Below are 14400 nucleotides of genomic sequence, written 5' to 3'. Positions count from 1 at the left end.
CGTCGCGGGACATGCTGAGACACGTCGATTTGAGGTTGGTGGCTGCACTCTGGAGAGTTGCCTACATATATCTTACGAGGATCGAGCCAAATGTAGTTCTTAGGCCGGTTGCGGCTGGTTGGGCGAATTCATTGGCAAACAACTGACCCTGGGTGAACTCTCTCGGACCGTGTCCGTCTGATTGGGTTAACTTGGGTTGGTGGGATCATCTGATTAGACCCCAGTGTGGTGGGTTGTATGCCTCCTATGACGGCATTGCTCATTGCCACGTCCGGGGTGGTAAAGTTGGTTCAGACAGGTTGTTCCCCAGTGATGGTTGCTCCATCTTGTCGTAGTGTTCCAGTCGGTCTGGCGTCTAAGTAGAATTAGCCAAGTTCACGTGCTTGCTCCAGTACGAACGTTGTAATGTTGGCACCGAAGATGACGGATTCGTCAAGAAATGGTTATACAAGTTGGCATTCTCCACTTCCAACTTCTTGCATATCTCCCGCTCCTGATTCATATGTTCAGTCAGGGCGGCGATCTAGGCGGCTAGGTCAGCCTGAGTAGTTTGAGCAACCACGTGGGGTGCGTCAGAAGTTTCAGATCCGTCGCGACCGTCAGACATGATTGATGCTCGTAGAGATCTACGGAAAGTGCGTTGATTCGCTTGATTGCTAGGGCCCCACGGTGGGCGCAAAATTGTAGAGGCTAAAATCTACAATTGAAGTTGACGTCTGCACGTTCGGATAGATTGGGCACTAGCAACCTGTCAACACAAGAACACGTAAGAGCCCTAGGTTGAGCACCGGGTGGGGGTGTCGACCGTAGAGCCTCCGATGCTCAAGTCAGTAATGGAATAACAAAATAGAATGATAAGCAAATTGAAATAAGAGAGAAAGGCAGGCTGGAATGCTTGGTTTTTCCAGGCTGTAGGCGGCGTCGGAGGGTGGAAACAGTGACAGTGAGTTGTGATAATGGAATATTGGAGGCGGCGATAGGCCAAGCTGGCTATTTCCGGTTTGGAAGAGAAATCAGCCTGGCGGCAGAGTAGAGAGAATTTAAGGAGTCGATAGCAAGTAAGATTTTTTCGTCTGTCCTTGTGACCTAGTCGGTCGGTCTATATAAAGGGCAGCCAGCCGCTAGGGTTTTACAAGCTGACCTTATCCGTCCACGCCTTCCACTTCCAAGTTGTTGCGATTTGGACGGGATCATAAAGATTCACCCTTTGACTGTGTCAGCTTGGCGAAAGATATTTCTTAAGGTTGATGGCTAGGTCATGTGACTTCGTCAACAAGGTGGGCGGTAACCCTTGGGCCGGATGTGATACCTTCGGCCTGGTTATCGATTCAAGTTGATCTATAGCTGTTTGGGCTAGATGGACCAATATGTTTGACTGACTGGGCCTTTTAGGGTCGTGCCAGATTGGCGAGCTAGCTTGGCGGATTGACTTGATGGGCCAGGCTGAGTGCGAATTATTCAGCCTGACGGTTCAGACAGGTTGGTCTTGAAGTGACGTATTCAACCTGGGTCAATCCAGTTAGGCCTTTCTAATTTGACTTATCGGGCTGGGCTAACAAGTTTTCTTAAGTAATTGAACTATCATCGTTATCGACCCAAGTTGGTCCAAAGCTTGTCGGACTGGATGGACCGGGTTGCTTGACTCATTGGTCAGCTTGAGATGTTAATTGGGCTTGAGCCATGTTGACGGATTTTGCCCACTACAGTTATATATTATAACTATACTATAATATCAAAATAAACAATTTTATTTTATTGTATGACTTATACTATATACTATATTTTATTTATTTTTGTATCATTTGATGATATTTATAAATTCATGTACAATTGTATATATTCACATAATATATATTATATACATCATTTTATAAAATTTATAAATATTTTTAAAAATATAGACATAAAAATAAATGTTATATATTTTAAAACTATAGATTTTGATACGATATATACCTCGATTTTCGGTATACCAATATATACGGACAACTGCGGTATATCAAAATAAGGTATTGTACCTTATTACCGGTATATACCGAATATTAAGGTATACCAGAATAAGGTATGATACCGCATCACCGGTATATGCAGTAATATTCGGTATACCAGTAATACGGTATCATACTGTATTCCGGTATATACCTTTAATACGGTATTTATTAATTTTTTCGGTATATACCGCGGTATCGGTATACACCGGTATACCCCGGTATTTGGAAAATCCATACCTTTACCTTACCGTAAATCTTCGGTACGGTATCATACCTTACCAAAAAAATCGGTATACCTTAAATTCGGTATTTTGCAGTATTTTACGGTACGATATGTCCGGTATACCGAGTTTTCGGTATATTTTTCCAGCCCTAGGTTCAATTTTGATTTTGATTTTGAATTTTGAAATTTGAAAATTTAAATTTTTAATTTTTTTAATTCGGTTATAGTTTTTAACAAAAAAATATTTGATTAATCGAAGTAATAATTAATTTGATAATTTAATAATTTATATATAGTATTTAAAAATTAACATGATTATTATTATTATTCAATAAAATACTAATTACTCTTAATTTGTACTCTTGAGATGTTTTAAAATTTTGGATTATCATCTTTTGCAGATTTCGAATCTTGAATATTAATTAATTATTTTAAAATTTAAAAATATATTGTATATTTATTTCAGTTATTTGATTTTGACGAAACCAAATCGAAATATTTTGATTCGATTTTGTACAGATTTAGGCATGTTCAGTTTGAATTTGGTTATTAATTATACAATTCGGTTTTAATTCGATTTTTGTTATTCGATTCGGTTCGATTAAATGAAAGATTCACGTATATGTAACCCCATTTTCTTTTTTCTTTTTTTGAGAGAAAAAGAGAGATATTATTAACCACACGTACATAGAGCATGGAGATGACCCTCCACAAACAACGGGGGTTCATTCCAAACATGCAACGTAAAAACATCTCTTGCAGCTTTAGCTAAGCAATGTGCTATAGCGTTTTGAGTACGACGAACATTACAAACTCTAATACCAGGCATAGAAGACAGCTCATGACAGCAAAAATCAGCAAGAACGCCCATTTCATTAATAAGCTCCGTCTTCTGTAAAATAGTGTCACACGCAATCTTGCTGTCACAGTCCACAAAGCCAACCAAGTAACCAAGACTCTTCAACCAATACAGTGCTTTTTTCACTCCCATAAGCTCACCTTCTGATTTATGCCTAATTGTTCTAATTTTAGGGGTTTGCATGCGCATATTTTAAGTTAAATCTTCTGGAAATTGGTGCGTTTTATGGTGTATTTTATGCCCTTGCAGGAGATTTAAGTTTTCAAGATGAAGAGTGCAAATGTTGGAGAGTTTGGGCTAAGAATCGTGTTTTTGTGCATACTCTGGCATGTAAGAGAAGCAAAGCCTCGCTTGCCAGAGCAGCGAAATGGGAAGCCAGAGAAATGCCCCAGAGGAATCGAAGCGAGTGAGGAAGCGCCAGAGGAATCGAAGCGAGCGAGGAAGCGCCAGAGGAATCGAAGCGAGTGAGGAAGAGCCAGAGGAATCGAAGCGAGCGAGGAAGCGCCAGAGGAATCGAAGCGAGCGCGGAAGCGCCAGAGAAATCACTTCGCTGCTGGAATCATAAGTGCAGAGGAATCAAATGCCAGAGAAATCATCATTTCTCTGGAGTCAGCGAAATCAAGAAGCCAGTGTAGCCAAGTAATCACCAGAGGAGTCAAGAGTCAGAGCAGAGGGGATAGAAGTCCATTACAGCGGAATCGAATAGCCAGAGAAATCACCATTCCTCTGGCGAAAGCCAGAGCGGAAGCCATTCCGCTGGCGAGAGCCGCGATTTCCGCTAGGGTGGAGATGACTTGTAGAGCGCGTCACAGCTGGACTTACCTTCCTTTGCACGATTCTATTCCTTTTAGAGTCCGGTTTTGCATGGCAACTTTTATGGTGATCCAGAAGGATTTGAAGTCTATAAATAGGGTCATACTTTTCATTGTAAAAAAATCAATCCCTTGCCCTAATCTTTAGTTTCCGCTAGGCAGCCAAAACTTAGGTTTATTGCTTTCATAGTTGTAGTTTCGATTCATGTTCTAGTTAATTAGTTTATAGTTCTTTTAATTCATGTTTTAGAGTAGTTCCCGTTTAGAGTTGTATTTACGTGACAGATTACTTCTCGAGACGGTTTTACAGTATTTCTTTAATCAAGTTTATTTATTTGCTTTTAGTTGCGTTCTTTAAATTCTGCCTTTTTAATTATGCAATTTAGTTTATGCGTTTTATGATGCTTTCCTTTAAATTATGCAATTTAGTTTTATGCTCATTAGATTAGAAGCTTTTAAAGTACAAGTATTTAAATTCCAAGTTCTTTTACTTTTATGCGTTTAATTCTTGCCTAGGGTTTAATAGTTTTACGCCTAGATAATTTTAAGATTAAGTTTTTAGTTAAGTTTAAATTACAAGCATTAGTTAATAATTCCTTTTTGCCTAGTTAAGTTTAATTCACGTTAATTTACTTTCCATGTTTTAGTTTAATAATCCTTAGTTTACGGTTTTCTTGTGACATAATTAAAAGCCCTTAAAGATCTTCCTTGAGAGACGACATTGGGTTAACTTACCACTACTAGAGTGTCCTTGTTCTATTGCAAGTCAATCTAGAGGTGTTTCTAGTTGAGTCAAATTTTGGCGCCGTTGCCGGGGAAGGTTTTAGGCGTTTTAATTGTGTTGCTTTTACTTGCTTTATTTAAATTTCTGTTTCTCTCGTTTTTACTTTTCTTTTCTTACCACCCGGTGCGTTTAATCCGTGTGTTAAGTGTTGTGTATGCAGGGACGCCGTAGTCTAAAAAGAAAACTAACTTCCCCGCTGGATAACACTCGCACACATACCAGAGCAGACGTGTTATACTCTGACTCTGATTCTGAGGCGCACTCTGAAGCCGGCTCTACCTCTGACCGAGTAGAGCAGGACACAAACAAAGAAGAGATGGCTCAGAACATGGAGTACATGGGAGATTTCACCCGGCCCGTCATCGGAGACACCAACACTTCGGCTATTGTGCTTCCCACCGCCGTCAGAAATTACAATCTAAAGCCGAATGATTCAAGTCTTTTACCTCTGTTCCATGGGATGCCGAGTGAAGATGCCCTACAATTCATCCGTGATTTTTGCACACAAGTTCAAACCATTCCATTGCTGAATCTCACGGAGGACCAACTTAAGCTCAAGTGCTTCCCCTATGCACTTAAAGATCGGGCGAGAACATGGATGCTAACTCTGCCGCCCAACTCTATCACCACTTGGGGAGAAGCTTGTGAGAAATTCATGCTAAAATACTATCCCAGCCACAAGACTCAGGAGCTAAGGTCGCAAATCATGGAATTCACCCAAGGAATGGACGAGCCCTTTCATGAAGCTTGGGAAAGATTCCAAGAACTCCTCCGCCAGTGCCCGCAACATCAATGTTGATGCAATTTTTCTACGATGGGTTAGTGCAAACTGCCCAATTCATGGTGGACAGCACTGCAGGAGGTAACATAGCTCGGAAGACTGCAGCAGAACTGAAGGAGATATTCAAGACCTTAGCCGAGAGCTCCCAGCAGAAATCAATCCGTGGAAATAAAGTTGAGGCTAGCGCTGTGACGAACCAATATGAGCTGCAAAAGCAATTAGCGTCAATCATGCACGAAGTACAGCAGCTCAAGATGAGCCATACGGAAGCTGCACCTGTCCCTGCGCAGAGCATAAATTATAATCAAAGCAATGGTGGATGGAGAGATCAGCACCAAGGGAATTTTCAGCGCAATCAATTCCAGAGTGCACAGCAAATTTCAACGCAAAAACAATCTCTGGAGGATACGTTGCAAGCGTTTATGGAGGTTAGCAAGCAGAGCATGGAGTTTCAGGCTGCCACTATTAAACGCCTTGAGACCACCGTAGGGCAACTGTCGGGCGCGCTGGACCAGCTACAGCAGCAGCAGAGCCAAACTCATCAAGCATTAGCTCTGGCGAGGATGCCAGAGCAGACTAGGCAGCCAGAGCAGAGGAGAAGGATGACGGAGCAGAGGAGAGCACCAGAGTTGATAAGGCCAGAGCAGAAACTTCACAAATCAAGTACGCCATATCAACCACCGAAGCCCAGTCCGCCTCTGCCACCATCAAGTGTTGATCCAACCCAACCATTACCAAAGAAAGAAGATCCAGGGAGTTTCATTATTGGTATTGGCTTGGGTCGAGCTGGAGAATTCACGGGCATGTTAGACTTGGGTGCGGCAGTCAATTTGATGCCGTATGCTATTTTTCAGAAATTGGGCAGGAAGGAAGAGGAGCTTAAAAGCACGAAAATAAGACTTCAACTAGCTGATGGGGCATATTGTAGCACTCGTGGTATTTTAAAAGATGTTGAAGTCATGGTGAGAGGAATCACGGTGCTAGCCGATTTCGTGGTGCTCGAGGCAGGGCATGGCATTATAGGAAAGAATGGGCAACTTGTTCTACTTGGTCGGCCTTTTATGGCTACTACCCATACGCGCATTGATGTGGGTTCTGGAACTTTGAGCATGGCCGGGTCTGGTAGATCGGTAACATTCTCCGTTTTTAATAAAAAGCCTATTATTTCTAACTCTTCAATGCATATCTGTTCTCTTGTGGAGATTGCTGACCAGGAGGAAGAAGTAGAAATTTTCAGAGCTAACTGTCTTTCTCCATCTATGCCTATTCCGCCAGCGCTGATTACTCCATCTATGCCGATTCCGCCAGCGCTGACTATTCCAGCTCTGCCGCTGGAGGACAGAGCAGAAATTCTTCGAACAGCTCAGAACAGCATGCGCCAGAATTCTGCTAAGGAGAAGCTGATGTGCACCCGCCCGGAAGAGGACAAAATTATACAAAATTTTCTTGATAATTTGCAGGATGAGGAGGCCATTGAAGATCAATTTTTGGCCAAGCTTCCACTCGACGTTGATGCCGTTCATGAGGTACCAACTACCATGAAAGAGGATGCAACCATTGAGAAAGAACGGACTGATGTGCTGCCGTGCAAGGATAATGCCGTGCTAAGAGTGCAGAGTGCACCACCTTTGGAAGAGAAGAAAGATGAGAGATCTCGACATAATTCTTGGTTCGAGAGAATGATGAATGTGATGAGCTCTGCTTGCTCACTAAGAGGACCCGCAGTTGAACTGGAGGATGATGTGCTTTCACGAGGACTAAGTCAGCTGACGTTTCATAGCGATTTTGGTTAAGGGATCCTCTACATCGGGCTGGCGACTCTAACTCTAGCGCTTGGTGGGAGACAACCCACCGTTGGTTTGTTTTTAGTTTTTGTTTTTCTTATTTTCCGTTTTTGTGTTGTCTTTCCTAAGCTTTGGTTGCTTGCGCGGATACTTTGATGTGGTGTTCATGTTTTGACTTCAGCGCTGCAGTTCTAACTCTGTCGACAGCGCAGCCGCGCCAGCGCGTCTCTGCACTTTTCCGCGCTGCACCTTTCCACCGCTGCACTTTTCCGCGCTGCACTTCTCCGCGCTGTACTTTTCCGCGCTACACTTCTCCGCGCTGCTCTGCCAACGCTAATCTGATTCAGCGTGGCCACTCTTCACTCTGCCACAGACCGCGAATTCCCCTCTTCACCACCTCGCACGATGCTTCAGTTTCTCCATGCCGATAATCAGGGACATTTTCTCAACTCTTCTTATTTCTTTTGTGCCCTGAGGACATGGCATGCTTTAAGTGTGGGGGGTGTTTTATTGCGCATATGCTTTCAATTGGGCGAAATTGATTTTTCTATGCTTAGTTTTTGGTCTCGAATCTGGCTAATTTTTATGAATTTGTGGAAGAGAACATGGTTTTCAATGTGAATTTCGGGTTTGTGAATGAATGGTGGTTATTCTTGTTTTACTCTTGATATATGTTTCTTGATTGTGCAAAGGATTTGAGTTTTGTTGCAACATGTTTGTAAGTTAGTAAAACGTGATTTGTCCGGTAGATGCTAGAAGGAGTGTTGTCATTGTGATTGCCTACGATCGTATCTTATCTGTGAAAATGTTGGACGAATTGCCAACTTCAAAATTCAAAATCGCCAGCTCTGAAACATCTGGCCTGTTCTGAAATGTGATAGCTCTGAGTCTCTGCTATGCTAGTGTAATACCCGTGCTTTTGATGACGTGTTTAATTGCTTAAGTTTGAGTAATTAGGGTATAGATCCCTTGTTTGATTATTTTGTAAAGAGATGAGGAGTTATATGAAGTTTTTTTTTTTTTTTTTTTAAAGATGTTGAGATGTTCTTTCGATGATGTAAGAATGATGTGAGATTTTATATTCGTATTTGAGTTTGAGTATTCGAATAATTCGAGATAATTATTTGAATGAGAACGGTGAACTCGGAAGTGAGATCTGAGTCCGTTAAGACGTTTTTGAAAATTTTGACTTTTTGACGATGAATAGTAAAATACTGCTATTTCGTCTTTTTGTCGACTTTCAAAATCTTACGTGCACGTCGTCGAAAAATATTCTTAGTTTTTCGATACGAGTCCAATAATGAAAGTTTTTATTTTTGGACGACGAGTGAATAGTGAACTAGATTTTCTCGATAAACGAACCGAGCTCGTTTATCAGAATTTCGAGAACGAGCTTGTGTTTTCTATATTTATATAGAATTACGAGTGCAATGAAAGTGAGTAGAGGTTGAGAGGGCGAGTAACGAAGAGTATGGGTAGTTAATCGTTAAAACGAGACGAAACGAGATATTTAACGACTAACGGGTTAATATCCTAAATATCTAACCTACCCTACCCCTAACCACCCCCCCAACTGCCCACTATCCCTCTATCTCACCTAACTCACGCTGCACACACAACACACACACTAATTTGTGCTGCACACACACTAAAACACATTAGAAACACACACACTTCACGTTAACACCATTTCTTTGGTGTTCAAGCTTTTGACCTCCGATTTGAGCACCGAGACGAGCGCCGATCATCTTTTCGATCACGTATCTAAGTAGGTAAGATCTCTACCTACGTTTTGATGGTTTTCTTTTCGATTTTCGTCGACGTCGAAAAACGTCGATTCTCGACTTTATTTTGAAACGACGTCGGATCGTCGTGAAATTTTAGTATGTTGTTCTTGGGTAGATGTTGAGCATGTTTAATGAAGGGAGTAAGAACGGAATGAACCGTAGCTATGAAACCCATGAGGGCAGCCCCGTTTTTCACATATTAGCTTGTCTTTCGATTTTTGTTTGATCGTTTTGACTTGATATTTGTGCTTAGGGGTATGCTAGAATCGATATATATTAAATTCGTATTTTTCCAAGCACGAAAATTGTATAAATTTTTAGAGTATGATTATTTAAATTCGTGAAGTTTGAGACGTTGCATAATGAATATTATTGCGTATATGTGTTCTACGATATCACATGAGCATGCTAATTGATTTACAATTTATGGATGATAATTGTTGAACGAAATTAAAACTGGAATTCTGTCAAAATTTTACAGCAGTTTCAAGCTTATGTTTCGATGAGTTTTCATTGCTCGATGGCTCTGAAATTTTAGTATGTTTATCTATGATATGTGTATTTCGTTGCTGCAAAATTTCATGTCTTTTGGATGATGTTTGCTATTTTAAAGATATTTTGAAAAATCCTTGACAGAATCTGTCAACTATTGGTAGACTTCACAAAAACGTTTATATCTATTAATCCATGAAGGATTTTGCATCACCGTTTTTTTTAAACGAAACTAGACTTCAATACTTTTCTAAAAACATAAGATTTCGATTTTTATGACCTCTGAAACAGAGCAGTTTATTATTTCAAAAATGCCCTGTTCTGCTGTCATATTTGTCCAACAGTAAAAGTGTATGAGTTTCATTGTTTATTTGGCAGATCATATGAACGTTTTCTCTTGTGAAATTTTAACCAAATCTTCAAGGATACCTTTAGTTTTGGATGATTAAATTTGATGGAATTTTATTAAGGTTTACCTTGGTTTCTAATGGCCTAAACAAAATTGGCAGAAACTGTCAATCTTTGACAGCCTGCACTAAAAGAGCAATATCTCCAAAAACCTTTAACCTTTTTGGTTAACTACCATTTTTAGAGTGAACTACACTTCATGGAGTTTTTGAGATCAATTGGTATGAGAGTTTATGATGATTGAGTTGGTTGTTATGAATTTTTAAAGATGACACAAAAACAGCAAAACTTTCTAGAAAATAACTTGATTATATTTGTTTTGATGGATGATACGATATGACTAAATGGTGTGAGTTGTGAGAGTTATGATTAACGCACATAAATGTTGGTATCTGACACTCGAACAATTGGTGTCGGGTATAAATGATAGTTTACTGATAAAGAGTTTTGATGATTTTGAATTGTTTGGGTTGCGTTGAAAAGATGTCAAGATGTTAAGTTTTGAGTCGAGAGACGAGTTCACGTAGTGAGATTCACGCGTTGAAATCTCGTGGCTGACATTATATATGAATAGGTCATGCCGAAATTTTTAGTGAAATTAGAATTTGAGCATAGTCGATTCTTGTTGACCCGTGACTCAAATACATGCCTAATGGAAAGTTTAACTTTCTAATTGGTTAATTAGACGAGATGAGAGCGAATAGATCTGCTAAGAAAGTGGACTTTTCGATGTGTTAAATATTTCTTTTAATTGAAGCGCTGCTAATTATAACATAAGGATGTTATAATTAATGAGTAATGACGAGAGATAATAATTGTTTTATTGATTAACAATCAAGATAGATGAACATTAGAGATACTAATGTTTCATAAAAGAGATTAGATTATTAATCGAGGTTTCTTTTATAACTTCTCACCAATTCTTCATAACGATGAAGGTCCTTTTGGGAAGTAACGACTTGAGGGAGAGAGTGACGTTACTCATTGATACAGAGACACAACGAGGTGGGCATTACTTTTACTATACGTATATAGAGATCCCCTGCGTGTCGTAGGCCTCTTATACGAATGAATGCATGAGATGATCTAACTGTTAATTTCAGTTTCATATATATCAAATGAGTTTAAATGTTACGTTCAAGCAAGTTATTTCATGACAAAATCTTTGAGTTAAAGTTATTTCAAGTATTGTCTTGCCATAAAATGTTTCAATTTTAGTATGATATCTATCTGCTTTGGCTTTGCCAATGATGCAATCGAATTCGGGTCTTGAGCAGTTGATAGCTATCCTGCCAGGGCTAGTGTACACCAGTGACCGTGAGTCATCTAGCGGGTTGGCCGGTCAAGTGACCGTGAGAGGTGGCCACCTCTCCGGCACAAAGTTTCAGATATGATAGATTACAAAGAACTTAGTCTGATCAGACGAACTTTAAGAATCACAAATGAACTTAGTAAGCTTGGGCATTTTTAGCGAAAAACTCCCTTGCTGTACTGATTATGATGGCATGACAATTTACAGTTTTGAAGCATGTATTTTTATACCTAGGCATACGTGCCCACTGAGTGCTTTTGTACTCAGCCCTGCATATGTTTTCTAAATGTGCAGGTTGAGCTGATGTGATGATGGTGCTGCAATGAGCGGAGTCTCCAGGGTTGTTAATAAATAGTTAACATGTCTAGAATATGTCTTCATACATATGTCTAGCTACTTTCCGCTGCAAGATGTTGTTGATGTTATAGTATGTTATGTCATACTTTGAGTCTTAAGAGAATGGTTGCATATGATGTATAACTTGATTAATGATATTAATTAACTTTTATGCAGTCTTTCATAGACTGTTTTCAATTGAGTATTAATGAATAAAAATGACGAGTTTTATTAAGATGAGTAAGTTTTACGGCTATAAATGACGCCCCTTTTCTTCCCCTTCTTCTTTAACCCCATCCCTAGTCGTGGATCACTCGGCCTAACTATCCCTAGTTAGGGCGGGCTGTGACAGCTAGTCTTACTATGAGCATGGGAAACCACGTGAAAAGACTTTGGATTACATCCAAATGGTTTTTATTTCATGAATTATGGCTCAACTGTCGAAAATCTTAAGCACACAAAGTGTGAAAAATGGTGATATTGATTATAAAGGTGATCACATTAGGAAATTCACTTCTAGCGGAGAATTGGGTCTGATCGAATTGCTTACATTACTCATTTGTTGCTTCTTAAACTTTGAGTTACTTGCATAATCGAGAGATGTGTATTGATTGTAAAATTTTGAATTGACTTTGAGAATGTTTGGATGGAAATTAGCATTGTTGAAATCAATCTCTTCCTAGGATTCATAGGATTTTGCTTGAGAACAAGCAAAAGGCTAAGTGTGGGGGGGTTGATTTATGCCTAATTGTTCTAATTTTAGGGGTTTGCATGTGCATATTTTAAGTTAAATCTTCTAGAAATTGGTGCGTTTTATGGTGTATTTTATGCCTTGCAGGAGATTTAGGTTTTCAAGATGAAGAGTGCAAATGTTGGAGAGTTTGGGCTAAGAATCGTGTTTTTGTGCATACTCTGGCATGTAAGAGAAGCAAAGCCTCGCTTGCCAGAGCAGCGAAATGGGAAGCCAGAGAAATGCCCCAGAGGAATCGAAGCGAGTGAGGAAGCGCCAGAGGAATCGAAGCGAGCGAGGAAGCGCCAGAGGAATCGAAGCGAGTGAGGAAGAGCCAGAGGAATCGAAGCGAGCGAGGAAGCGCCAGAGGAATCGAAGTGAGCGCGGAAGCGCCAGAGAAATCACTTCGCTGCTGGAATCATAAGTGCAGAGGAATTAAATGCCAGAGAAATCATCATTTCTCTGGAGTCAGCGAAATCAAGAAGCCAGTGTAGCCAAGTAATCACCAGAGGAGTCAAGAGTCAGAGCAGAGGGGATAGAAGTCCATTACAGCGGAATCGAATAGCCAGAGAAATCACCATTCCTCTGGCGAAAGCCAGAGCGGAAGCCATTCCGCTGGCGAGAGCCGCGATTTCCGCTAGGGTGGAGATGACTTGTAGAGCGCGTCACAGCTGGACTTACCTTCCTTTGCACGATTCTATTCCTTTTAGAGTCCGGTTTTGCATGGCAACTTTTATGGTGATCCAGAAGGATTTGAAGTCTATAAATAGGGCCATACTTTTCATTGTAAAAAAATCAATCCCTTGCCTTAATCTTTAGTTTCCGCTAGGCAGCCAAAGCTTAGGTTTATTGCTTTCATAGTTCTAGTTTCGATTCATGTTCTAGTTAGTTTAGTTTATAGTTCTTTTAATTCATGTTTTAGAGTAGTTCCCGTTTAGAGTTGTATTTACGTGACAGATTACTTCTCGAGACGGTTTTACAGTATTTCTTTAATCAAGTTTATTTATTTGCTTTTAGTTGCGTTCTTTAAATTCTGCAATTTAAATTCTGCCTTTTTAATTATGCAATTTAGTTTATGCGTTTTATGATGCTTTCCTTTAAATTATGCAATTTAGTTTTATGCTCATTAGATTAGAAGCTTTTAAAGTACAAGTATTTAAATTCCAAGTTCTTTTACTTTTATGCGTTTAATTCTTGCCTAGGGTTTAATAGTTTTACGCCTAGATAATTTTAAGATTAAGTTTTTAGTTAAGTTTAAATTACAAGCATTAGTTAATAATTCCTTTTTGCCTAGTTAAGTTTAATTCACGTTAATTTACTTTCCATGTTTTAGTTTAATAATCCTTAGTTTACGGTTTTCTTGTGACATAATTAAAAGCCCTTAAAGATCTTTCTTGAGAGACGACATTGGGTTAACTTACCACTACTAGAGTGTCCTTGTTCTATTGCAAGTCAATCTAGAGGTGTTTCTAGTTGAGTCACCTTCTACAACATCTCTCCTGCCAGGGAACTTCATCGATTTTCCAGCTAAGAACTCCCCAACATGATTCCTCACCACAATACCAATCCCCAAAGAGTTATCGCCCGCAAAAAAAGCCGCATTCACACTGCACCTTACCCACCCAACACTGATATTGTGCCAACCAACACACGGAATATGTTGCACGGCATTCACGGTCTCCACAGCAGGCGACAGAGGATTATTGCGAGCCAACAACCACTCCTCCCGACAGTTAGAAGCAAGAATTATCGTGCGATGAGGGTTTAGAACAACATCATCCCACACCGCCTTATTCCGATCTTTCCAAATATGCCAGAGTAGCATCCCAACCTTCGCCACTAAACCCCTATCAGCCATCGTCATAATGGTCGAAATAGCTTCCTTGAAGGAATCACAATGCGCCCGAATAGTTGTTAAAAGCAGCGAGAAACCAGCAGCCTCCCAACATTGCTCCGCAAAAGAACAAGCAATAAAAATATGCCAAGAGTTCTCATAACTCTCTTTACAAATCCCACATTCTCCACCCACCTGAATGCTACGGGACAAAAGCTTCGCTTTGGTCAGGAGATTATCCTTCACCGCTCGCCAAAGAAACGACTT

General features: G+C 40.1%; 1 long non-coding RNA gene across 1 annotated transcript; it reads left to right on the top strand.

Moving 5' to 3' along the window:
• The first annotated feature begins 8265 nt into the window (after nucleotides 1-8265).
• Nucleotides 8266-11767, top strand: LOC131003609 (uncharacterized). The gene is made up of 3 exons (XR_009094741.1): nucleotides 8266-9006; nucleotides 10860-10926; nucleotides 11528-11767. It is a non-coding gene; the product is annotated as an uncharacterized LOC131003609 (long non-coding RNA).
• The last annotated feature ends 2633 nt before the right edge of the window (nucleotides 11768-14400 follow it).

The sequence above is a fragment of the Salvia miltiorrhiza genome, unplaced genomic scaffold, assembly GCF_028751815.1.
Source record: "Salvia miltiorrhiza cultivar Shanhuang (shh) unplaced genomic scaffold, IMPLAD_Smil_shh original_scaffold_233, whole genome shotgun sequence".
NCBI lineage: Eukaryota > Viridiplantae > Streptophyta > Magnoliopsida > Lamiales > Lamiaceae > Salvia > Salvia miltiorrhiza.
This window is presented reverse-complemented; position numbering and strand designations above follow the sequence as displayed.